Source organism: Vicugna pacos, chromosome 35 (assembly GCF_048564905.1).
Source record: "Vicugna pacos chromosome 35, VicPac4, whole genome shotgun sequence".
NCBI lineage: Eukaryota > Metazoa > Chordata > Mammalia > Artiodactyla > Camelidae > Vicugna > Vicugna pacos.
Window position 1 is genome coordinate 5,655,081 of NC_133021.1, and position 26,741 is coordinate 5,681,821.

A 26,741-nucleotide genomic window follows, 5' to 3' on the forward strand; every position below is an offset into this window, starting at 1 on the left:
TTTGCTAAGCGTGTGACTTCTGGCAGGAGTCACAAACATCAGTGTGTACTGGGGCTAGGAATGCAGTGTGTGTCACGACGGAAGCTGTTGCGGGACAGTCACCGTTGCAACCTCCGAGTCCCCTGTGCTTCCATGGAGGTATTGGGTTTGCAAACACAATGTCGGCACCCTGTGTCGTGTCCAAGGGAAATCAGAAAACCCAGATATTTTTACTGTAAAATCACCCGATTTGTAAACATTAGCAACACATAGAAGTTATTTTTTGAAATGTACTATGGGCCAAGTAAAATACAGCTACAGGCTGAAGGAAACCAGCGTTATTTAAAGCATGGCTTATTTATGTGTGGGGGCAGGGGAGAGGGAATGTAACTGGGAAGAACAAATCTGAGTCCATGTTGAATCTGTTTCTTTTACTTTAAACTTTGTATTCTGTTGCTTTTGCTGAAAGTTAGTCACTAAAGGGATGTTGCCAGTAGCTTGAAGTGTACATAATGTCCATCTCCAGAAACCCAGCCTCCTGGGCATTAAGCTGAAACACCCTGCTTTAAGCTCACAGGAGACATCCAGACCAGGCCCACCTGGGAACAGCTGCAGGAAAGATGAAATTAACAATCCCCTATAGAATCTGGCCGAACAATGAAATATTTGCAACAATTTATTGCCTTTTTATCTCCTCACCTCCCCATCTTTGTTCTACAAAAGAAGCTAGCATCCAAACCCGGCCAAGATGGTTCTTTGGGACACTGGTCCACCGTCTTCTCAGTCTGCTGGCTTTCTGAATAGAGTCACTATTCCTTGCCCCAACACCCCGTCTCTCGATTTACTGGCCTGTTGTGTGGCGAGCAGCACAAACTTGGACTCAGTGACTAGACGAGATAGGAGACACCCAGTTCCACCAGAGCATATCAGCTATGTGACAAAATGCATACCATATCCTAAGAGTCATGAGGGATTCCAAACAGAAGATGTGATCAAACCTGCATCTTCAGAAGTTCTTTCTGGTTGGAGATAGTGTGAAGCATGGATTAAAGTGGGCAAAATTGTTGTCAGCGGATCGGTTAGGAACCTGCTGCAGCATTTAAGATATGTATGTATGTATTACATATATACCTAAAGGTTATGAGTGACATGTCAGTCACATGCCTCCATCTGTGATTGTAAACAAATCTTTCTATCCTCTCTCCTCTCCTCTCTCTCTCTCTCTCTCTCTCTCTCTCTCTCTCAGCTTCTGCTGGCAAGACCATTGTAAGGTATGGGACCAAAACACCCTATGCCCCAACAAATTAGCATAAGAACTGAAAATTTTTGGTTTTCTTTTAATAGCCTTTTTCTCTGATAAATAGTGAATTTGTTATGGGAAATTTAGAACATTTAGAAAACCGTGGTGAAAATCACTACACCGCCGCCCATGCCTTTGGGAGCCTCTGAAAAGTCTGGGTGGGGGCAGGGGCGCGAGAAGGGCCCTAACTCCCCACTGCACCCGGCAGCTTGAAACCTTGTGCTGCAGTCGGTCAGACCTGATCTGGGAGGGTAAGCTCTTCACAGCCAGGTGCGCCATGGTGCCTGTGCACTACGGAAACAACGGTATTTCTCCCTTAGGGTTTGGTGCTTGGAAACCTGAAATTAGATTATTGAGGGATAGGGTTAGTTTAATTCTTTTGGCCAGACCGGTGGCCCTCCTTATCCCCAGTTTCTGCATCCGTGGATTAAACCAACTGCAGATCAAAAATATTTGAGAAAAAAGAAAAAAAATTCCAGAAAGTTCCAAAAAGCAAAACTTGACTTGGCCCCTTGCCAGCACCTCTCTGTGCAGCACCTGCATTGTATCAGGTGTTGTGAGTCATGAGGAGCTGACGCGACGTGCGCCAGTGTGCGGAGGTTGTATGCAAATACTGGGCCGCTTTATAGAAAGAACTTGAACCCCAGATTTTGATCTGGGGGAGGGAGGAATCCTGGAACCAACCCCCCGTGATAGTAAAGGGCCGCTCTATTCTCATTTTTCTAAGCCTCAGAAGCACTGGCCATCAGTGTGTGCTGCCAGTCGTGTTTTCCAGAAACACCAGCAAACGTCTCCTGTCCCCCATGACCCCCTCACCGCATGCCCCCAACACTGCTCCCCCACTGGAGGTGGTGGGACCTTGACTGGCGAAAGTGACGAAATGCAAGCTCCAAGGCCAGGTCGTGAAACACAATTTCCATCTCACTCCTCTTGACACGCTTGCTTTTGGAACTTAGGTGCCCAGTTGTGAGGAAACCGGTCACACGGAGAGGCCATCTCTGGATACTCGGTGACACCCAGTCTGAGGCCGACCACCCAACTGTGAAGGCTGAGTCTCCCCACTGAGCTCCCAGACCCCACGGGTCAGAAACGCTTTAAGCCCATTGTTGCTTTCTCTGAATTCTTGACCTTCAGAATCCATGAGCTTAATAAAACAATGGCTCCTTTGTGCCTCTAAATTTGGGGCAGATTTTTATAAGCAATAGCCAACTAGAGCATTGTGTGTGTGCGAAAATTCTTCAACAATTTGAAAGACACAACATAGTATGTCATTATTGTTTAAATTGCATTTTCTTAATTGCCTGTTAGGCTAGCTTCCTTCCTTCCTTCCTTCCCTTCTTCCTTCTTCTTTCCTTTCTTTCTTCCTTCCTTCCTTCTTCTTCCTTTCTCTTTCTTTCCTTTCTCTCTGTTTCGGCCCTCCCTCCCTCTCTCCCTCCTTCTCTTTTTTTTTCTCACTCATTCTTGCCACTTGTGTTACTTTCAAGAATTACTTTGTCACCAAGGACTGAACTCTTGGAAAGGATCACGTTTTAACATCCTCACTGATGCCACACGTGCACTTCTACTACTAATACTGTCAGTGGACACACAGGCAACAAGAGGATACATACACGCAGCTCCAGTAAACACTCTCACTTTGTTCCACCATCCACGATGCCAGGACATGTTCACGTGACTCTGTCCTTTCTGAGTTTACCCAGAGGAGCCACAGCACGGAGCATATTCTGTGCAACCGGTCAGGACCCCTCAAGCAGGACTGGAGGCAGGGCTCAGACAATGCTGTGTAATCGCCGTTTGTAATGGGATTACCTCAGTATTTCAGATGTTGGAATCTTCCCTTTGTAGCTGATCTCCATCTTCAGATGGATGCTGGGCTCCCTCGGTTTTCCTGTTAGATAAGTTGGAGACAAATGACAGGATGAGAGAGAGACAGGGACTGAGTCTCATTTGTTTTTGAATTGGAGGAGTAACACTGAAATTTTGTGTAAACTCTGACGTGTCTTTGCCGTAGCAGCAGGAATCCACAGGCAGCTTCAAAGGTGGACGGCTCCTGGGAGGGGGTAGGTGAAGCAAAGGCGTCAAGCTCACAGCACGACACCCCTCAGCAACCCAGGCAAGACTTGGTGTTTGCCGCACTGACACTGAGGGCAAGCCGGGCGCGTTCTCATGCAAACGCCCTTCAGGTGTGGCTTCTTGCTGTTATGTGAGTGTTTTAAGTAGGCTGTGCCAGAGGATCTCGGAGTGCATGGGGCCAGGGTCCTGTCCCTGATCCCCAGGGTCCTGTCCCTGATCCCCAGGTAAGAAATCCTGATTGCCCCTCCTCTTCTGGGGAACATAAGCTCCAGGGCAGAGGACGCCACGTGTGACTGCGCACGGAGGGGTCGCCAGCGCATGGGACAGCGCACATGGGTACATGGCGGTCCTTCCAGCAGACTTGCCTTTAACCCCGCCAACCTGGTATCACCACAGATTTGGGGGGCTCTTTCAGAAAACACAGAATTAAGACTACAAAAGTGGGTGTGAAAGTCAATACTCAAAATATAAAAAAAAATCACAAGTTGCAAATTTACAGCTTATAAAGTTTTTTTTCTAATTAAACACTTTCATAATCCTTTTCCATAACACTTTTCCCTCCATGTTTTTTGCTGGATACCCTTTGATTGGTGATTTCTATTATTTCCATGGCATTTTCTATGAGAGGCAGAGATGTATCTGTAGATATAGCTATGTATCTTTGGATATTTGTGTATCTATCAACCTGTCTACAGATAAACAGGAAGATAAATTAGTCTTCCTCCTAGCATGGTTGATCGAAAAATGTTTCTTGTTTCTCACGGTTTAGAAAAAATTTATTTTAGCTTCACAGCTTGTTAATGGTCACATAAAGGTAATTTTTAGGATTGCTGTCAAGTTTAGGAAAAATTCTACTAAGTGTATTTAATTTATGAGCTGCAAGGTTTGGAAGACAAGCTTCTTTCAGTGGACCTTTCAAACCTGTTCCTCGTGCGTGTGACCTACCTCAGGGCCGTGCACACTGGGCACTCGTAGGCAGGTCCTCTTGTGTGCCGCCGTAAACCCTTTGTGCTACAGTGATAAGTGAACTGGCAGAGAGGACAGTAAAGTTATTTCTACACCAGGAGAGCTAGTAGTAATGTAACTATACCCGACAGTAACTGTGAGCCATGTGAATATGCCATGAAACCCCTAGTTAAACGTATCTCCGATTCGACTTCTCCTTCGATGGATTGCTGAAATGTCGAGGGTCACTTCAACGCAGACTGACATGAGGACAAGTGTGATGGAGGGGGTGGTAAAGAGGAAAGATGCAACTTTACCAACAGCATTTAAAGCACACTTTGGGGGAGGAAAAATCACAAACCTCTTCTCTCCGTTGGATTGCCTGTGTTATGATTCTGACTTCGCCACTTACTAGGTGTGTAACCCAAGGCAAGTAAGTTCTCTCTCTGTGCCTTGGTTTGGTGTCACTTCCCACCTCAAAGATTGTGATAATTACGTGATTTAATGGATGCAAAGTGCTTAAAACAGTGCCTGGCATAGAGAAGCAGTCACAAAATGTTGTGTTTTCATTGTACTAAACACCGTATCTGACTGCCAGTGATGTCAAAGTAGCCAATGGACTTTTCTTCTATAAAATGTTTTACATGTAACTATAAATGCAAAGATAAACTAACAACTCAAAGGCCAAGTCTCAGAAAAAATAAAAGGCTCCTGGATGGAGTTACTGGACTGTACGCCTTGACTTAAAACACTTTGTTCTCGGTTCACAAATCACGTAAGAAACATGTTTGAAACATTAGGGCAAGAAGTTGGAAAGGGAGGTAAGACGAACCACTGAAGCAGCCTGTTCTGGTGTGATTACCTGGGTAAAGTTTTCCACTTTACCCACCCTTTGCTGTTGACACTGACAACTCAGCAAGGAAAAGGGTAAGAGGGGTAGTTAATGATGCATCTTTAGGATAAAACTTACTCTAAATGTATCCAACATAGAGAACTGAAACAAAAATGTTGATGAGATTTTGCCAGGAGTGAGCAATGTTTAATTGGCTCCCATGTTCGTGAGCAATGTTTAATTTCTCCCCCAAAAGATCGTTATTATAGGCACATAGAAAATAATGGCTTTCAAATAGGAGATGGAAAAAAATCAAGAAACCAGGAAAAGCTCTTCCAACTTCTACTCAAGGAATGAGCCCTAATTGTCCAATTTAGACAACCCTAGCCTGAAGACCATCTCCCTAGAGCTCCTTCCTTCCTTCCTTGGGGAGCTGCTCATCTTGTCAGGGGAACAGTCAAGGAGTCCTCTCCGCAGGTAAACACGAGGTGCGCCAGCACTGTCCCCAGGGCAGCTGGACAGCAAGAAGCCACGGAGGAGAATGAGAGCGACTAGAAGTGCAAGTGAACCCCAGAAGTCTCAGTGACAGGTTGGTCTGAGACGGACGTGCTTAGCTCCGCTAGGACCACCTCAGTCTTCCTGTGGCTGCCTCCTTCCCAGAGATGAGAGAAACACCATGGAGCCAAGAGGAGCCATGGAGGGAGGTGGCTTCAGTTCTAGGTCTCATTCCAGTTACTGAGCTGCCAGACCCCTCAAATGGCCCTGGGTCACTGCCAGGAGCGGGGCTGTCCTCACCTGCAACTCTCCACCAACACGGCAGTGCGAGGGGTTGGCCAAGCAGTGATTGTTTGTTTGGTGCGAGCAGGGGGAAAATGGAACTCCCAACTGGCAGTCAGGCTGTAGAAGGGAGGCAGAGAAAAAGAGAGAAGGGATGAGGTGTTAGCCACAGGCTTGGTCCAAATGTACTTGCAAATGTAGGATCACCCTGGTCCTCAAGGAGGAGAAAACGCCCGTCCTCCTCACAAGGCAGAGTGCTGGCAGACAGAGCAGAGACGGAGGGAGCGACATGCTCTCAAACAGCCTACATGCCCCCCTGGGGTGGCCTTACCAGATGAGTTTGTCAGATCTCCCCGCCATAGGGCAGAAAAAAATCACACACACACGCACACACACACACACACCCCCGCTCACTACACGTGGTTCAGAAATCAGAGCCTGCCGCAAAAACACGGAGGGGAGGGGAAGGAAAGACAAAGAGGGGAGACAGGTCATAAGAAGACATGTAGCACCCCGCAGTGACTCTCCGTACCACGCTATTTCACGTTCCCTAAAGATGACTCAATGTTCAGAACAGCACCTTCGTTACCAAAGACAAGTTCAGGTACCCACTGCACCCTGAAGCCAGACAAACCGAAACGTTGGAGTTTGGAGCAGAAAGGTTTATTGCAGGGCCGAGCAAGCAAGACAGGGTGGCTCGTGCCAAGAAAACCCCAGACTCCCCAAAGGGTTTCAGCAAAGCACATTTAAAGGCAGGTGGGGAGGCGTTGCAGGGCACGTGATCAGCTGCGCACAATTCTCTGGTTGATGTCGAGGGAACAGGGTGCCAACACTCTCAAGCCCTGGGCACCAGAAGGTCCAGGGGGCCACATGCTCTCCATCTTCAAGTAGGTAATTTCTTTTCTTTGGTGGTGGTTTTTTTAGCATCTGAAAAGCTCAGGAAATACACATGGGATTCTGTTATCTGGGCCCTTTGGAGAGGAGCTGCCACAGAGGACCTGGGGGAGGGGTCTGTCCCTGGACGGCCCCACAGGGTCCGGCTTGGTTACATCTTGAACCCCTCTTCAATCTCAAAGGGGGTCAGTTAGCTAGAGAGTGAAGGAAAAGAAGGTCAGCCAGGAGCGGTATTAACATTGTGAGGGTGGCAGTAACCGTGGGTACTGAAGTCCCCGGGATCAGAAATGCTCTGACCGGGGCCATCGGGATTTACTGGTTCAAAAACTAGAAACTGTTTTAAGATAAACCGAAACTGACATAATTCTTTCAATCTGAAAATGATGGACTTAATTCTTTAGTGATAACAAAAGACAAGGCGTTTCAGTAGACGGAGGGCAGTGGCGGCTGAGAAGCGGGGACCTGCTGGATGAGCCTACGAGCGATCAGAAAGCATTAGCATCAACATGCAGTGAGTTCAAGTTTGAAGAAAACTTCAGTTAAAACAAGGCCACACAGCATAAAATTATCTGACACAGGTTGGGCAATTTTGTGAACAGTTATGTACTTAAACACACCCAACCCAACACCAAAACCTCAGACCCTGTGGGCTGAGCAAGGCCGCTGCAGGCGGAGCGCACGTGTAGGTCCGACAAAGCCGCGCGCCGCCGGCGCTCCACCTGCTCAGTAGACGCCGCCCCATGACAGGGTGCGTGCTCTGTGAGCCCAGCTAGGCTGGAGGGCTTCGGAATAACCCACTGTTCATCTATTTCTAATGCTTTTCCATCCTCCAAGCTCTCAAAGAAGAGGCTTGGCCAGCCCTGGGCCAGGGTTAAGCAGCTCATTAGCGGACCCCTCCCCACTTACACAATGGCTTCACCAGAAAACAGATTTAAAGTGATTAATTCATCACCCAGAACTGATCTGCTCACCTTCCCCCGACCACAGTCAAGACAGCTGCTCTCACACACTCTCACACACACACACACACACACACACACACACACACACACACACTACTTCACCACCAGTTTGGTAAAGTTTTAAAATTTGATGACGCTAGGTCTTATGAGGAAATATCAACTCATGAGCTCTTGTCAGGAGTACAAGCTGGAAGCAAGATTCCCAAGTGTGCAAAGGTGTGTGCATCCAAGAGGTGTGCACGGCGTGTTTGAAATGCCAGTAAAACTTCGAGCAAACTACACATGCACCAGCCGAGAAACACTCCCAGAGTGACAGCGTGCCTGGGCCTGGGTGTGGTCAGGCGCAGAGGGTGTGCTGCGTGTTTTAACAAGGACAGTATCGCCCCAGTAACAAAAAATGCTGCAGTTACGATTATTAATCTTTCGTGTTAACACATTAATAACAGTGCAATGAGGAAGAGACCCTTTGATGTTACCCAGAGTCGCACGGCCAGGGACGGAACCAGGACTGAAACCATGTGTGATTAACCCAGGGCTTGTCTGTGACAGGGTCACTCCCCAAGCCACCAAGCCATCAGGGGGGAGGACCCCGGAGTGTCTCCAGGAGCCAGAATCCACGCCAGGTCCCCATCCACAGGCTGACATTGTATTTTGGTCAATTTCCAATGACTGCAGCATAATCCAGCAAATTATCCTGGAGCAAATTACTTCAATCCAATAATACAACGTGACTGAGAAACTTGCATCCGCCTTTCTGAACAGCCCTGTGGTTGTATTCTTGTCTCTTTGTGGGGACGTTTTCTCCCGTGACTGAGTGAGAAATGTGTCCTTTCTTCCAAGGAGTCACAGAGCCTGGCCGATGCCTGGCAAACCACCCGTACAAAGCAGATGTTTCATTGCTGAAGAAACTGATGAATGAGCATGGATGTCTGTCAAGGCAGTCAAAAAATAGAAAAAGCAAAGGTTGGAGTTAGGTATGTCAACAACGTGGAGGAACGGAGCATTTGCAGGGCAGCTCTATGTTGGTGGAGACCTTTCACACGTCGTGAAGAGGTGATGAGGAGGCTTTTGTGGGAAGGGACGAGCTGGCTGCTTGAGGTGACAAAGGAGACCCAGGGGAGCGTCTGGGTAGACATGCCTCCTTCGAGTAACTGAAAATGTAGAGTGAAAGCAACGCTTTCAGGATGGTATTTTCTTTCCACGTAACAAGAAAATATAAGCTCCTGTTGGTATAATGGATGGGGCTTACTGTCAGAATTCATCCCGTCTTTGCCTGGTCCATTATCCCTGCAGAATAGGAAACTGAACTGGCAGAATGTCTCCTCCGAGACAGAGAGAGAAAAATCTGAGTCCGTCAAATCAGTCCAAAGACACAGCGTCCACCGCAGCGGCTTGCAGGACAAGATGATACCCGCGGGGCCATGGCTGTGGGACCGGGGCAGAGGACACTCACAGCAGGGCAGCTACACGCAGCCAAGAGGAGTGCTGTGGGAATTTATCAGAGATTTCTCCAATTAGAGCTGGAGCCTTGCAGCTTAGCTCTGAATCCACACGCGGGAGCAGTATCAGTCCTAGCTAAACGAATGATTGAGCTGTCCCAAACACCCCTGATGTGCAGGGCTGAGGACGTGTTCAGGCTCTAATCCAAGGCAGCTGATGCTGAGTATGTGAACTGGGAGCCTGTCGTCACAGACACCAGCACACACCACTGGACCAGCCGCCCCGAGTCGCCAGGGTGTTCTGAGCGGTCACTGAACTCAGGGTGTCACCAGTTGTGTCCTGAACACAAAGGGATGCAAGACTCGACTAACACAGATGAGTGTTGCTTTTGTATTTTAGCCTCTCTGCTATGATTACACGAAACATACATCCATGTATAGCCCCAGATGGTTTTCTGCAGTCAAGTCAATCTCAGAGATTCTGAGTTATAGTCCTCTTCCCAGGGAGCTATTTTAGCCTGTTTGGAATTGACACTGAGATCTCAATCTCCACAGTGCAAGAGCATATGCATTCATCAATATGCGTGATCATGGAAAACCTAGAACCGTGTATGTGGGATCAGACACTGAAATAGTCAAACCCCAAGGGTCGGTCGTGTTATTGCCTCCATTTAAGAAGAAATAAGATAGTAAACTTTAAATAAATTAGAGATTTGCAGTGCCTCTCTTCAGGATGAGATAGCATTATCTTTCATCAAAAGTGCCTTTTCTAAGTGGATACTTTCTGAAGAGAAAATGAAGAATTCTGGTAAAGAAAGATTGAACTCAGGCTGTGGGGAAAATAGACTGATACATGTGACCACATAAAAACTCAAGGCAAGTGCATAGACAAAGTAAAACAAAGGACAAAGAAAAAAAAAACTCCAAAAAACCACCTCACACTTCAAAACAAATACTGTAAGTAAATAAAAAAAGAACAACAAAAACTTTTGCAACTCATATGGTAAACGGCTAGTCTCTCTAAAAACCGAGAAGAGGAAGAATCCAATAGAAAAACAGGCAGCAATCAGAAGGAGTAAGTTTCCAGGGAAAGAATACATTTGTGAACACATAAAGCAGACGGTCATCTGTTTTAAAAGCTTCACACCAGCTAATGCTGCCATGAGACACCATTTCTCACCTATCAGTCACATGCGTTCAAATGCCTGATAACACAGAGTGTTGGTTTGGCTGAAGGACAGCAAATACTTCCGTTCCTGGTGATACTGCAAAATGCTAAAATCCTTATGAAAGGTAAAAAAGTCTTTCCAAATCACAATTGAATTTACTCCTTGAGCCAGCAGTCCTGCTCAGGGAATTTACCTTTGAATATACAACTGCGAATGTACAAGGTCACATTTGCACCAGGTTATCATGGCCGTGTTATTTGTAGTCACAACATATTGTAAAGGAATTGTCTTTCCATCGGAAATCACCGAGACTACAGAACTTCCACACAAAGGAAAAAGAAGTAAATAGTGTTGCATAAAGAGAAACCAAAAATGTACATGCGACACAGGAAAGGTCATTTCTTATTCGGGTGGGAGGCGTGATGAGATGGGCAGATAAGACTGGAAGGAGAGACGCCGAACCACATCTTCCCGCGTAGCTTTCTACACTGCGACCTGCAAGTATCACCCGCTCAAAAATAAAACTAACATCCAAAGCTCAGCATAATATACATCTTAAAGGAAACAAAAAGTACTTACATCCTGTAGGTTAATTCCATCATCAGTTAATTCCAACATCAGTTCTTCTGGAAATCAAGGTTCTCCCTTGCGTCTTTTTCCAGATGAGTCTGTTTGCCGCGTGTCACACGATCCACATACACAGAGAGAGTATTAACAGACTGGATCTTCTGTTTAAACCTGTAAATATTGTGAAGCCAAGAGATGGTGTGTGATTTTATGATTCTGCCTCTTCTCCTGAATGAACCACAGATGGCGTGTAGTCATTCCTTCTAGCTGGCTGACTACATGCGTGTATATCACTGGTGGGTCTGTGGCTGGTAAGGAAATGGTTTGCTTTTCTGTGTGATTCTTTGGGGCACTTTTAAGTTGCCTACACTAGGAGAGTGTTCATTTTATCATTGGGAAAAAATAACAGTTGCTGTCAAGATTTTATTTCACTGCCACAAACCCAGTTCAAAGGGAGACCCCTAATACAGGGCAAGTGCAATTAAGACGCATGGAAATGTTACTTGGACGGGGGTGCATTGGCAAGCCTGTGAACCTCAGCTCTCAGGCGGCGCAGGAGGTGACACACTTCCCTAACAAACTCCAGAGGCCAGCCCACCCCCACCAGCCCAGTTAAAGCACCAAACTGTTTCTAAAATCAGAGCCATTTCCCAGAAGCAAACGGTACATGGGGCCCACCCGTCTCGGCGGAATTCTGAGTCCACCACTGTGCTCTGTGCTAATGATGCAGGCTGTCCGCTTCCCTAACAAGCCAGGCTTGTTCATTGGAGAATGTAACAAATAATTTCAAGGTTATGTCACTCTTGGCAAGCGCAGGAACGCTGGTGGGAAAAGGAAGTTTTCAGAGCAAAGCGAAGACTGAAACCTTGTTTGGAACCATCAGCCTGCAAACCTGGAGGAGAACCATAGTGCTCAAATTCACAGGGTCCCCAGCACACGCAGACAGCGAATGCCAACTGGCTCTTGAGAGGATGTAAGTTAGAAGGAGTTAATTTGTTCACATTCAACCTCTGCAAGTAAGGAGAGAGCGTTGGAACAGAGTTTGAGGTTTCTTGCCTTTAAATGTTTGCTTGGTAAAGATTACACTGTCTTTTCTTCAAATCACAGCCAACTTTTGATTATTCAGATGGTTATTTGCAAGGACTTCAGTTCTGTATTTCTGGTTCCCTTTTGTAATTTTACTGTTTATGAATCACTCCTCCATTAGATTAGCAAAGAAAGGGAAATTGAGCTGGCCTGATTAGCTTGTTACAGGCCAATTTCATGTTCAAGGGGCTATTCCCTGGCTGTGGATAACTATATAGTGCTCTTAGGTCAAATTGTATTATTCAATCTATTGGGTAGGGATAAATTTGAGAGTTTGAGATTTGCAAATGTTACCCACTAAATATAAAAATAGATTTTAAAAAATTTATTCTGTAGAATACAGGGAACTAAATTCAGTATCTTGTAATAACCTTTCATGAAAAAGAAAATGAAAACAAAAAAATAAAAAATTAAATTAAAAATAAATAAATCCAATGAAGCACTTTCTTTTGGGGTAAGAGAAGCAGACCAGTGTTGAGCTCTGCCCTCAGTGATCTGGTTCTGCCCTCACTCTTATCTGCGGTTCACTTGGTGACCTTGGATGGGGCATGTGTCTCACTGTCCCTTTGTGTTTCATGGGGACATGAAACACTGCTGACTCTGTAAAAACACTTTCAGAACAGAATTAGGAAAGAAAATTAAAAATGCCTCTGACATACACAAGCTCCCCAAAGGAAGTTTAGAATGGATTTAAGGGCATGTGCAAGCAGATTTATTTCTTCCAAGGAACCCTAAACACTGGGCCTTGTGCGTATTTACCAGCCAATTAGCTGTGCGTGTAAATCTTGATGTGCTCCATCGCATAAAACATTCCATTTTCTGAAGTTCTGTCGGGGTATATTATCCTGACAGATAGAACACATTACAATCAACTCTAATTGTGCCCAAAATATGATTGTGTAGGCTTCAGATTACAACCAGGGCAAGGAAATAACATTTGGGGAGAACGTTTTTTCTCTTCATCGAATATTCGGTAACTTGACCCTTGTGGCCTTAATTACGATGATACCTGCCAATAGCACTAGGCCAGAACAATGTCCTAAGTCCACACCCTTAAAGGGACCACGGCCTCCATTGGCCAAGAAAAGCCAACAAACAGGCAGCCTTGAGGAGAGACCTTTTCATTTTAAAGTTAAGTTTTTGTGCGAAGGGCAGGGATATTAATTAGCTTTTTCTATTCTTGGCAGGAAACAGGTACAGGTGTGCAGACACTGAAGAGTTGCTGCCTTGCTTCCTGGCCTCCTTGACCTCAGTCTTCCTACCGCAACAAGGCACCCTGACCACACCAGTGAGGACAGGGTGCAGCCAGCGTGGCACGCAGGCCTGTGCCACCCTGTCCCCAGAGAAAGGAGACGAAGAGCGCCGAAAGGAAACCTGACAACCTGGGTTTTCGCCTACCCTTTCACACTGCAGGGCCACGGGTCTAGGAAGCACTTCGAGGTTGCTAAGCAATAAATCCAGGCCCTCCACAATACACATCTGCTAGTGCCTCTCACGTCCTGGCTGAGCATTTTAGTGAACATTTACCTGTGTCATCTGGTCAGACCTCTTAATGGAATACATCAGTGAAGCATTTGCTTACTGAATGAACTGGTTTAGTAATTGATGAATGGCTTTCATTGGTAATACATGAATTTTTAGAAATACTTTATAGCTTCTAGAGGAGGAGTTTGGAGGAAAAATGAAATCAAGTGTGGAGATCATTTTAAACAAGTTCTGTCTGTGTAACAGCAATCTTATTTTGATGGAAAGTATTAACATTTGAAACAATATGAAACCTCATAAAAACCAAAGGTAAGTAAGACTAAGGTAAAATGGGCCAGAAAGTTATGCAGAAAACCCTCTGAAAGATACACTGCACTTCTAATTCATAAAATATTTGATGTACTTCTATTATCTCATAGTTCACATTAAAATTCTGATAAACTGACACACAGCTCACGCTTGAAGTAAAACGTGCAACCTGAAGCTCTCTGAGTTTCCTCATCCCCAGGACACAGAGTAGAAACACTGAAATGTATTTTGCTTAGAATTAGGAAGCAATGTGGTAATATGACGATATGTGATAACATACCAGAAAGTTGTCTCAAAAAGAGTATTTCCAAATGTATCCCTTCCCAACCCCTTTCCCCCGATTACCATAAAATTGTTTACTATGTCTGCAAGTCTGTTTCTTTTGTAGGTGAGTTCATTAGATCTGCAAATGTTAACCACTATATGTAAAAATAAACAAACAAATTTCTTCTGTACAGCACAGGGAACTTCATTCAATATCTTGTAATAACCTTTAATGAAAAAGAACATGAAAATGAATATATCTATGTATATGCAGGAATGGGACGTAATGCTGTACACCAGACACTGACACATTGTAATTGATTATACTTCAATTTTTAAAAAAGTAAATACGTGCTTTAAGGGGAAAAAAAAAGTATCTCACATGTTCTCGCTCTTCTCATGAATTGCACGTAATGCAATCTCTATTAAGTGGGGATTTTTCATCAGAGTGGTTTCAGATTTTCTATTTCATTTTCCCTCTTTTCTGCTATTACTTAAGGATTGCACACTTAGGCTAGGCAAAAAGCAGACTTTAATCAGAGTGGGCATTTTTCCAAAGTACTCTTCAGTCTGGATCATGAAAATGAGGCAACATGCATGGCACAGACCCCGGGTGTTTTTAAAGTAGGTGACATAACACACACCCCACGAGCTAGGTTATGATGTGTTAACGGGGAAGAACACTGAGGCTTCAAAAAACCTAATGGCTGTTGGTGAATATGATTTAATCTTTAAGACCCAGGAGGAAGAAAGTCGAGCCCCTTGGAAACCGACTCTATAAGGGTGTATTTCTATGCTTACACACGTGTGGAGCTCCACACAGCTTACAGACATGCGTCTACATACACAAAGACAAAGCGACGGCCTTTCAGGGTGAAAACTTGGGAAAAGGGCACCAGGGAGGTTTCCTACCAGGGACGGAAACCACGTAAATGAAGTCCCTGGAAATGAACCCTGGCTCTACACACAAACCTGTTCAAACCTTAACTGACACAAACCTGTTCAAACCTTAACTGACTGGATCAAGTTATTTCACTCGGATGAATGCGACAAGGATGCTCATGAAAACAGCTCTACTGGAGGCCATGAGTGATGGTGCCAGAGGAGGTGAAACGAAAACTGACAAAACATTGTAACCTATTTGTCAATTTAAAAAATATTTGAAATAGAATAAAAAATAGCAACTTCTAAAATTAGTTTTAAAGATGCTGCGACAAGCTGGATATTCAGAGAACATGCCAGCCAGGCTTACAACTGAACAGATATTTGAAATCAGCCCTTTGTGAGAAATTGAAGCATCTGTCACTGCCGAAGTGTGGGTTTGCTGTCTGTGATGTACTTTCAGTACTGCCTCCCTCCCCGCGTCACACACTGAACCCGGGCGCAGACCCACATCACGATGTGGCTGCAGACACATCACCCACCTGGTTTGCCTGATTTTCTCACCCTGCAGTAAGAACATTTAAATAGATGATCTTAAGAGTTACAGACTTCAGGGTTTTTCAAATATAGAATTCATTTACTCTAAGCCAGACAGACTTGGCAAAATAAGGGCAAATACAAAAACAAGTGTTTTGATGACTCCATCAAAACCTGTACATTTGAGTGAGTGCCATCTTTATAAATACTGATGCTACTACTACTAAAATGGCCAGACTGAAGTCGTGCTAACCGCACGCCAGACGCGGTCCTCTGCCCTGTATGTGTTAATCCTCATACGTTATCAGTGCTTGTTAACAATATTAATGTGTGTGCATATTAATCCTCACAGAAGACCCATGAGGCAGTTACATGAACTGAGAGGCAAGCCCAGTCAGACAGTAGAGTATGTGCGTCACCACCACGACCTCCTGCCTCTCTCAGCCGCATCCTCCATCCTGCTGAGGTGGACTAAACCACGTCCTGGGACACCTGCTTCCCTCCTCTGCCCTCAGCTGTGCCAGAACCCCTTCCCCCAATTCTGTATGCGTGGACTCTAACCACCCGCGGGACCACATCTCAGCTCCGCTCCTGCCTGGAACACGCCTCAACGCAGCCGTAGCGCATCGTGCTTAAAGGGTTGGTGCTTTGTCTGGAGAACCGCACCCGGTTCTCTTTCACAGCTGCATCTTTAAAAGAATAAAAATAGTAATTACTCTTGGTTTTTGTTAGGGTTTCATCAAGCTTTGGTGGAGCGACTAGTGTAGGAACAGCCCTAGAACCTCTTTAGAATAAGCATTTCCATCCTCAGGTCCAGATATTTGTTAAAACCTAAGGCCTGTCCTTTGAGATTTCCGTACGTTATGATTATTTTTTTCAGTCAACGAACTTCCCCAAGGGTCTTCTCTCTGTAAAACACTGAAGGAGACGAGTGGACTGGTGGCACCTGTGTCCTTCCCACCCACTTCCCCCAGCTGCATGGTCTCCACACCGCTGCATCTGCCCGCCCCTGCCCTCCTGTGTATGTAAATGGACGGTAAGATCTCATTGTTTGGCTCATCAGGGGTTCACTCAGGTGCAGCAGTGCCCAGCAGAGCCGCCATTGATGTTTTATTTGAGACAACTCAGAATTTAGAAAGGAAAGAAAAAAAAAATGAAGAAAGAAAAAAACCCCAAAGACCCTATTCTTCCATTGGTAAAGCAGGACCAGCAGTCAGATTCCCAGTAGCATGAATGGTGGGTCCATGTCCGAGTCTCCCCCACGTTCACTGGGGCTCAATGGGAAAATCTGACAGCCCCTTTCCTTAGAGCACACACAGCAGCAGGAATCTGTCTTTTCACGTTTTTCTGTATGTATCCTCCCCCAAATCCTGTATTTAAAGTGTCACGCTCATTAAATTTGATTAGAGCAAAGTTGAATGATTTTTAAAAACTCTCAGCTAATTGTTTCTTAATTAAGTTGGGTAATTTGTGATTCAAAAAGGATGTTAGATTTCTAGTCAGGTAGGACTCAGCTCACAGTTACTGATGGGGAATAAAAAGCAAGATACAGAATTGAGTTTCAGAAATCAATGCAAAATAATAAAAAATTAAAATGGAGAAGCAGGCTATCAATAGCACAGCTGTAACAAAGAGGAGGCTTGTTTTGTATTGATTAGCTCCTGGTAAATAATGCATCACTGCTTCCCGACAGTGCAGGCTGCAGCCGGTTGTTTGCTGTGGGGGTAGTGGGGCAGGCCGGAGCAATCAATACTGGAGCTGTAAACACCCTTGAAAACGCAGTTCCACAGCCCACATGGGAGCAGTCTGGGGGCCACGAAGCTGGAGTGGCCTGGAACAGGGCACGCAGCCCCCCAGAAAGAACCAAGATTCGGTTTAAGATGTAACTAACTCAGGACATTCTATCTGAACGCTCTCGTGCCTTCATCCACTACAGTTCATCTCCAATTCCACAACTTAAAGGTGGTTTGCAGAATTCACCAGCCCTTTGGAAGACACTGATCAGACCCGCTTCCCCACTACACAGTGTTAACTAGGTTGGCAATCGTAGCCTCAAAAGATCAGCCTGCAGCAGACTCGCAGATTCTCCTCAGATTATCTTATAATTTAAAAGCCAGTGTATGTTGGAATTTACAGACTAGGCACGTCATTGTCTTCAGGGTTCCCAATCCCAGCAATGCTGAAAACTTAGCAGCAGTGACCACTCATCTCCTGTGAGAATGACCACCCCCCAAACAGCACCCCGTGCACCCAGGTCTCCCAGGAGGGCGCGCCAGGGACTGGGACGTGTCCTGTGGGGTCCTGACGGCCCAAAAGGAGTGCTGCTGCTTCTGCTGCTTCAAGGTTCTACGATTCTAGGCAAAGCCTTGACGTTTGTGGGGTCTTCGTCCACGAAACGAGGACACTAGCTTCTTCCCTTTCTGACGTAACAGGACTTCGGTGGGAAGCAAAGTGAGCTATTGCCCACTGTAAGCTATGAACCGAGTTCACATCCTTTTCTGAAAAAACAGACTAGAGAATCCTTCCAGGGAAGTAATGCTTTCCAGTGGTCATGGCTGAGGAAACCAAAGCTGAAAGTTAGATTCAGACCAGTATCTTCCCCTATCAATTAGAGAATGTATTTCATGTTTATTTCATCATATTGTATTGGAGAAAGAATTTCAAGTGGTTTCAACATCGAGAAGCCGTACAAAGTAACGTGATAAAAATGTGGTGAGCAAAAATCAGAGAAACAAAGAAGGGTAGGAAAAAGCCAAGCCGGGAAGATGCAGGAAGTGATGACTACAACGTGGCTGCAGTGGCTGGGTTTAGCCACGCACCTTGTCACAAACCCAGCTGTGCCCTTGTCTTCCCAGCTCCACCTGGTAAGACAGTATCTTAGCTTAAAACCAGTTTCAGTCGAAGAATTTATACCTGAAAATTGGGAAATACCACAAATCAGAGCTTCTTTTTCCCCAGTAATCTAGTTGTGAAACCCTTGCCCACACCCCGGACGGGCTGACCACCTGCCTGCACGCTCGAGAGAACCAAAGAAATGGGAGATTTTGTTTGTTCCACAGTTCAAAGTCAACAGGATGATGTTTATCTAATTTGTAAGCAGAATGTGTAACTTTCTTGTTACTAAGCATAGGTACTTCTAGCTTGGGGTTCTCACAAAGAAAAGTACTACATGAGGTCATGGGAAACTGTCACCAATGTCCTGGTCTCCCACCAAATTAAACAAAAACACTCATCTGTGAGTAGTGCGGCTCTAACATCGCACTGTGAAATTGCCCATCGTGCCACCAGCGATAAAGGGAGCCAGGCAATACTTGTTTTTCACGAAAGAGCACAAAAAGTGTTTATTTTTTTTACTTCACACTATTCAAGACAGTTAAAAAGTCTAAACACCCCGAGAAACTAATCTATACAGAGACCGAGTGCTCGCTACTCCTGCCTTTGGTAACTGTCAGGAAACGTTGCAGCGGTTTACAACTCGCTCGCGCTCGCTCTCTGCCTGTATGTATACATATATACACTGAAATACTGGACATGTTTGAAGTCCAATTTTTATCCTTACTAGATAGAGAAGCCAGTATTCAAAAATCTTCATTTTAACTGTGTGTTTGTGTTTCTTTAGATTTACCTGTCCCTGTAGGGCAATATTTTATGTCTTTCATTAAACCAGTGTTTGTAGAAGTGTAGAGAAGGGAAAAGAAATTCCATGATACTTGATAGATCGCTAACATATCCTATAAGCGGATTTATTTTAGCCAAATTTTTTCTGTTCTTCAGTTCTTTTCTGATTTTAGTATGAGCGTTATTTGCTCAGACAAGGGTGTCAGTGACACTGGAATTTCAGAAAAAGGCAAAAACACTTGTCAACACTTTTGCTTTCTTTCATTCTCTTTTATGCATTGCAAACGCACCCATCCCATCAGAACAAAGCCAGCACACCTACCTTCCTGCCACTCACTTGTAACACTCAATTTCCAACTTCATCCTTTACTCTGCTAACTGTTAAGCTACAACCCATTCACACTCCTGATGAAAGGAGCTGCTTAAAGTATTGGACAATCATCAACTCTGCCTCTTTTACATGACAAAGAGACCTTTCAGGGGTTTGGCAAGTACCTTACCAATTAAAGGGATACAATATATTTTTTTAAAGCATTACTAGTTGTGGAAAAACAAAAAGTACTCATTGTAAGAAATTTTTAATTAACAAAATGTACCCCCCAAAAGCTATAAAATAAAATTACATCACAAAGGGATAAGCACCACTAATACTTCAAAATTAGTCATATTAATACCTCTATACATATACTTAGAAACATGCCTTCAATCTTACAGGATTGTAATATGGTTGTTGCACTGTAAGGGTTTTAGCTGACAATTTTGTGTTTCTTTATGGTATTCGTTTTAAAAGTTGATTTTTGGCTATTATTGGTGATGGAATCCCACAGTTCACTGCTTCAAAAATATTCTTACACATTTTACTTAGGAATAAATTTAACACTCTGGTTAGGAGATTCCAAAGTCCTTTATCATTCATAACGTTGCTAGACCACCCCTCTGCGGTAGGAACAAGGCTGGGTCCAAGAGGAGCTCGCAGTGTTTGTTTCATGTCCCACAATAGAGACTTCTACAGAAGCTGGTGAGTCACACAGAAAGCTCGAGTGCCAACAAGTTCTGCCTCCAGGTACGTGCGAAGCACCCACCACTGCTGAGTTTACACTTGTATACAGGGTGGGTCTGAGCACCCAATGGTCCTGCCTTCGAAGAGCTGAGATGAATAGCGAGATAAATGCAAAATAAGAAAATTCAAAATCATAGAAAGGAGAACTGAACCAAGACTAATGGGTAGAACCGAGAGAATGTGATGGTTGGTTGAGTGAAGGAGGGTTTCTCAAATGAAGTTTGAAGTTTCCATCTGAAGAGACTCATCAAATGAACGGGTAATCCAGATAGAGAGAGGGCAGACCTGGTGGGAGAACAAGAGCTGAGCTTTGGACGACATCAGTTGAAGATACCTCTGGGATTTAAGATTTTGGGGGGGAATCACCTGTTAAGTATTTTTACAATTTAGAACAACAACAAGAAAAAAATGCCTATGAGATTTCCAGGATCAAATAGCCAGTATTTAAAAACACAATTGTAGATTTCAGGAGCATTCAGACCTGGAAACCAAGAGGTCCCTGTAGCTGCTCTTGCCCAGTATGCACTGCCTGCTGAATCCGTGGTCCTCACAGGACCTCCTTCTCACAAGCCACTCCAGCTGTTCATCCTTGGTCTCTGGCTTCCGTCTTCTCAGCGTATCCAACTGCATTTTTCACTTGAAGGGAAGTGGCTGTGGAAACTCTCTAGGGTCTTTGCACTGCTGTTGGGGCCCCTTATTTTCTGCAACAAATACTGAAATAAAACAGAGCTCTCCCTGAAAATCAGAATATTCTGTTCAAATAGTTTGTTGTCACATTTGTATCAACCCATCCATACGGAACCTTGTTTCATGTCTTTGTTTTCAAGATACCTTATTTCATGTATGTTGATTCATTAACCTTGAACTCATGGCCAAAAGAGTATAACCCAAGCCAGAATGAATAAAAATACACGTATTTTCTCTTTAGGACTCATCACAACCTTCCTGTTTTTAGGACCGTTGGATAAGGTTTCAGTACTACGCTTGAAGGCCTTTTTCAACAGTGAAATCACCATCAACCAAATAAATGCAAAAAAAAACAAAAACCCACTAAAAATAGAGCATGCGCTTACTGCATGAGGGCTGAAACAAGAGGGCAAAGTGTCCCCTTGCTGAGCCAGAGCTGGGAGAGCGTGGCTGGGCAACGTGCACACTGCACATGATGTGACAGCCCTGCTCACACTGATGCTGTGGCCGCAGGTGTCTCAGCAAGCGGGTGAACCAGCAGGGCAGACGTCGCTGGGCAGACGTCGTGAGTAATGGAGTCCATCAGTGGACGAGAAGGCTCTGGTCAGACACCAACCACCACATAGCACAGAGAAAAAGGAGCAGCTTTCAGGCTGAGTAGGACCTCAGTAGACATGAGGGATTCTCTGTAAGGTCAGAAGGAACATCCAGAAAGCAGTCTACCAAACAATTCTCAGTCAACACAGAGATGGAAATAATCTTTTTTTTTTCAGTCAGAGAAGAGACCTCATAAGACCCAAAATGTTAGGAAGAGAGCTCACAAGGGCGTGTCCGCTGCAGTGTGCACAGTTAGGCCAAGACTAGAGACAGCTGTGCATGTGCAGTAACCAAAAAGCATCCTTACAGGGTCCAACCAATCTGTAAGCAACTTCATGTCAGTACAATAGGATGAAAGCAAATTCGGTGCTCAACACATAAATTCACCATGTCTGGTAACCAGTAGGAACTTACCAGGCACACACAAAGCAGCAGAAATATACTTATAAGAGGAGGAAAATTAATAAGAACAGATGGGAAGGGTAGAGACAATGATCTAAAACAGCCATTTGAAGTATCAATACGCTTGATATAAAGGAAAGTATAAACATGAGGAAGGAAATGTAATAAAAGTAACTCCAATGGAAATTTCAGAGATGAAAAATTCAAAATCCAATAGAATGCATAGGGGGAATTGACAGTCAAATCACAGCTACTTCAAATGCTTCTCCCTCAGTAATGGCTACAACAGCAGACAAGCAGACCCCAAGCTCTGGCAGTACAGCCCAACTGCTGTGAAAGAAGTTGAACTAGTGGAAAATGCTCTGCAAAGAAAGCACCGGTCTCAGGTCGCTTCATCAGCAAGGAGTAAGAAATGTTTAAGAGGAAGTATACCAGGTCTGTAGACACTCTTTGAAAAAGCAGCACTGGGGGGAGTACCTCCCGATCTGTTTAATCAGGCAGCATTACTTCACTAGGAAAACCAATTCTAAACAAACAGAATAAAGAGAATAAAAATAAATACAAAAAGTTGTAGCAGAGTATTAACAAAACACAGCAATATAGAAAACATATAGCATGACTAACAGTGGGAGATTCTACCAGACAATGCAATATTTGATATTCAAAAATAAAAGTAGCATAAATATATCAATGGGACAAAGAAATAGCATACGATCATCTCATTAGGTGCACCTAAGCATTTGGGAAAATTCCAACACATGTTCATCAAAAATTCTTGGCAAGATATGGCAATATATGAATAGAAGTGAACTTCTTCAAACTGATAAAAGAGCCATAAAATCTGCAGTTAGCATCTTACTTAAGAGTGAGATACTGACTTCTTTGATCCCTAAGGCTGAGAACCAGGTGAGAGTCTACCCCAGCTCTGCAGTGAGAGCGCGAGCTCGGTCAGAGTGATAAGGCAATGGAAAAACACCAAAAGCAGGTGGATAGACAAAGAAGTGAAGCTTCTGTATTTGGAAACAACGTGCCGTGCCTATCTAGAAAAGCGTAAGTAACCTATAAACCAGCTCTTAAAATGAGTTTACCAAAGTCACAGCATACAAAAATCAACTAATTTCCATATACCATAAATGGAGTTCACACACATTATTTACAATTACAACAAAAATGAAATGCTTATGATCCAAAGATTCAACACAACCACAATCATAATAGCAATAGAACGTATGACAAGCTGATTTAAGTCTTTATGGAAATTCATTGAATCCAAAGTAGCCAGAAAAAAAATTGAGAAAGCAGATTTGGAGGACTTCCATACCTGCTTTCAAGACTGAACCATAAAGCCACAGTAATCAGGACAGTGTGTTACTAATGTAAGAACAAATCAATGCAGCAAGAGGGTCCAGAAATAGACCCACTCTGACATAGTTAACTGATTTCTGACACAAGCATTAAAGCACTTCAAAAGCAGTTTTTCAATAAATAATGCTGAAACAGGACAGGCCCATGATACAAAAAGAACCTCAATTACCTTACATCCTATATGAAAATTAACATGTGCTATGAACCTCAATGGAAGAGTGAGAGTTGTGTAAGGAAACAGGAAAACATCTTTGTGACCTTGGGTCAGGCAAAGATGTCCAAAAGGACACAAAAAGCCTGAACTATGTATTTGTAATTTGGACTCCAACAATGCTGGGATTTTGGCTGAGGCTGGGAGTCCAGGTGCGTTGGGGCCATCCTTCCAAATGCTCAGGCAGTCGCTCCCCTGAGGACTTGCATGTGAGGGTGGACCAGCACGGGAACAGGCCCCAGTCCTGGAGGACTCTGCAGACATCTTGAGCCACGTCACTTCTCCCTCCGGTCCTCAGCTCCCAGCCCTCTTTTCCACGCCGTGTCCTTTGTACACTCTTCAGGCTTTCCCACAGATAGATGGTCTCTGATAAGCCCTTTATGTCCTGTGACAGGCAAAGGCATACAAGGGCTTAAAAGATTGCTTGGAATGGAAGTCAAACTATACAGGCGAAAAGCACAAACAGCTTTTATTCTTAGTGCTGTGAGGATGAACAGAAAGTAAACACTAGTATCTGAATGTATTTTCCTTCTGTATTCTCATAGTTTCGTTTACAGTCTTCAATTAATGTATCACATCTATATTCTTGGCCTTGGGTCCCAGTAACATTTCTTTGAAATCTTCTGAACACAGAATTCCTGAACTAACCTTTTTCCCCTAGGAAGTATATATTTTAGTTGAATAAACTACTTTGATTTTGTAACACTGAAAAACCAAGTATGCAGAGATTAGTAGGTTCTTGAAAAATTGTAAGTATTTTAAGATGTATTTGGTTCACAGAGTAACTCGGTTTCCCTCCCACCCTTGGCATTTGCCTCATTCTTCACAAACCACTGCTCTTAAATTATATGCTGTCCACAAGGGACAGGATATAATGGACAGTTGGTCACAGCAGACAAAAACAGACTTGCCCAACAACATATTACATTCATGGCATTCTTCTCTTGTTTATGACAAGTTCTGGCTGCATTTGACTAGTTCGGAGTTTTCCCATATATTGGTTTTTTTAAAAAAATTAGAATGTTTTTAAGGTTAGCTACAGCAATTGTAATGTAATATAATTTGATTTTACATAGTACACTTAGAAACTGAATTATAGTAACTGCTCTAATTTGTGGGATACCAGAAAGTTACGTGCAACTTTCCAAATTAAACCGATAGACCAAATCCTGCCACAAGATCCTGGCCTCAGTAGACTGCCTCCTGCACGTGACTCTGTGGGACAGCACTTAGGAATCGTGTCAAATTCAAACACTGGAATACAACCAGAAGAAAACCTACTTTGTCTAGTTGACGGTGGTCTGCATCTCTGCTTTTAGATTTTTCTGGTGCTTGTAAAAAATGGCAACATGATATCCCAGGAACGTGGGTGAGCAGAACACTGGGAAAGCTAAGTGCTAGCTGGTCTGCCCACCAGAGAGCTGTCAACTTTGCACGTTTTTTTTGACCTCGTTTTCATGGTAGAAGTAAAGGCTTAGACTAGGTAATGCCAAAACACCCTCTCAGCACTTCAACGTGAAAAATTATATAAACCAGCCATTATTCTCAGCATTTTACATATTTCACTTGTGAACGCAGGCCTCAGAACCATCCCATGAAGCAGGATTTACATTACTATTTTGCAGATGAACAGAAGTGGTTCCATAAAACTGTTGGTTCAAAAGTCAAGCTGCCAAACATGTGACTGCTTTATTTGTATTTTGGACTTCCACCTTCCAACTCCGCTACTGCCCACCCCCACCATGGCTTACCCCACATTCCCCTCTTCCACGCAGCCGTCGGAGTTGCCCCTTGGATGGCTAAAGCTTGGATTGGTGAGCACTTGCACAAAGGCACTGAAATTCAGGAGAGAAATGAAGACTAGGTAGAGACGTGGCTTTTGTCAGTTTCCAAGAGGATTTCGATCCTTGGCTGGGAACAAACTCTACCATAAGGATCATTTCCATTAGAAAATCTACATTACTTTAAAATCGTTCACTGTAGACGGCACAGCGTACACAGAAGGGAATTTTGCTGAAAACGCATCTCTTACAAAGGCAGCCAGCGGCGTTGGAGACCCCAACTGAAGTCACACTTCCCAGGCCCCACAAACATGTGCAGGGAATTCAGTGGATCAGGTTTCTAAACTCCTGGATAAGAGGCCGGGATGGAACGTGAGGTAAACTTACTCTTTTTGTAATTATGCCAACTTTACGAACATTGTACATTTCACTGTACCAGCAAAAATGCTTTTAATTTTATAACATTCTTGTTCCTTTTCCTAAAATGTGGTGAGTAATTTTAAAAAACATACAAATTTGGGGTAGCACATGCCTAGCATGCACGAGGTACTGGATTCAACCCCCGAAACCTCCACTGAAATAAACCCAATTAACCTCCTCCGTAACCAAGTTTTTAAAATAGAGTAAGATTTTAAAATAAAAATAAAAGACAAAAAACATGAATTTAAGGTAATTCAGTGAGCATCTCGGCTCTTGAAAACACAGCTGATGCGGCGACAGCTTTTCCAGTGCGAGCATCGTCTTTGGTTCAAAGGGAAGAATCAGCTGGCTTTATCTTCCCATTTGAGAACACAAGCCGACTCCAACTTACTGTTGCGCTGGCCCAAAATTCATGGTTAAATATTGACTTTAATAAAACTCCAACACTATTGGAGTATTTTTGATATTGCATAAATCTCAGAACCATCACAATTTCAATGGGGAAAGAGACCTTTGAAACAATTGTCCTTTGCATACAAAGACACTGAAACCCAGAAAGAGTAACACTTTCTGGAAAAAAAGTTACCCAGTCACACATACTTCTCAGGAAGATCATCAATTATTAGTGCTAAATGTGAAATAGACAACGGCAAACATTTCAGTGTCATTACTGGTTGATCATCTCCCCGACGAGACTGTATTTAGAGCCCAACTTCACTCCCAGAGGTTTTTGGTTGTCCTTACCTTGCTCAGAAAGAGCCCCCCGAATTTCTGGGTGACTGGCTCTCGGGACGGCGCCGTTCCCAACGCGGCTCTACCTCCCGTCTCCAGACGCGCGCGCTGCGGCTGCCGCAGAACCCGTGCCCGTCGGACGCAGCCGGAAGGCACCCTCGTTTCATCTGGGATTTGTAAGGTCCTTACGACAGAGACGAGTTTCGGGCAGTAAACAAAGCCTAAATTACTAAGCCGAAGTGCGTGGCCTCACCCGCCACTGACAAAGCACGGAGAACGCGAACAGCGAGGGCGCAGCCAGCGCGAGCCAGGCCACAGCACCCAGACGGCAGAGGGGCTGCCAAGCCCGGGGGGCGCTAGGCCAGGAG

The 26,741-nt window shown here is 44.3% G+C and overlaps 1 long non-coding RNA gene across 1 annotated transcript; it reads right to left on the reverse strand.

Moving 5' to 3' along the window:
- Window positions 1-395: 395 nt before the first annotated feature.
- On the reverse strand, window positions 396-26,741 carry LOC107034864 (uncharacterized). Its single transcript, XR_012067126.1, has 4 exons — window positions 26,386-26,741; window positions 10,950-11,108; window positions 3,089-3,167; window positions 396-1,617 (listed from the first exon to the last, which is right to left on the reverse strand). It is a non-coding gene; the product is annotated as an uncharacterized lncRNA (long non-coding RNA).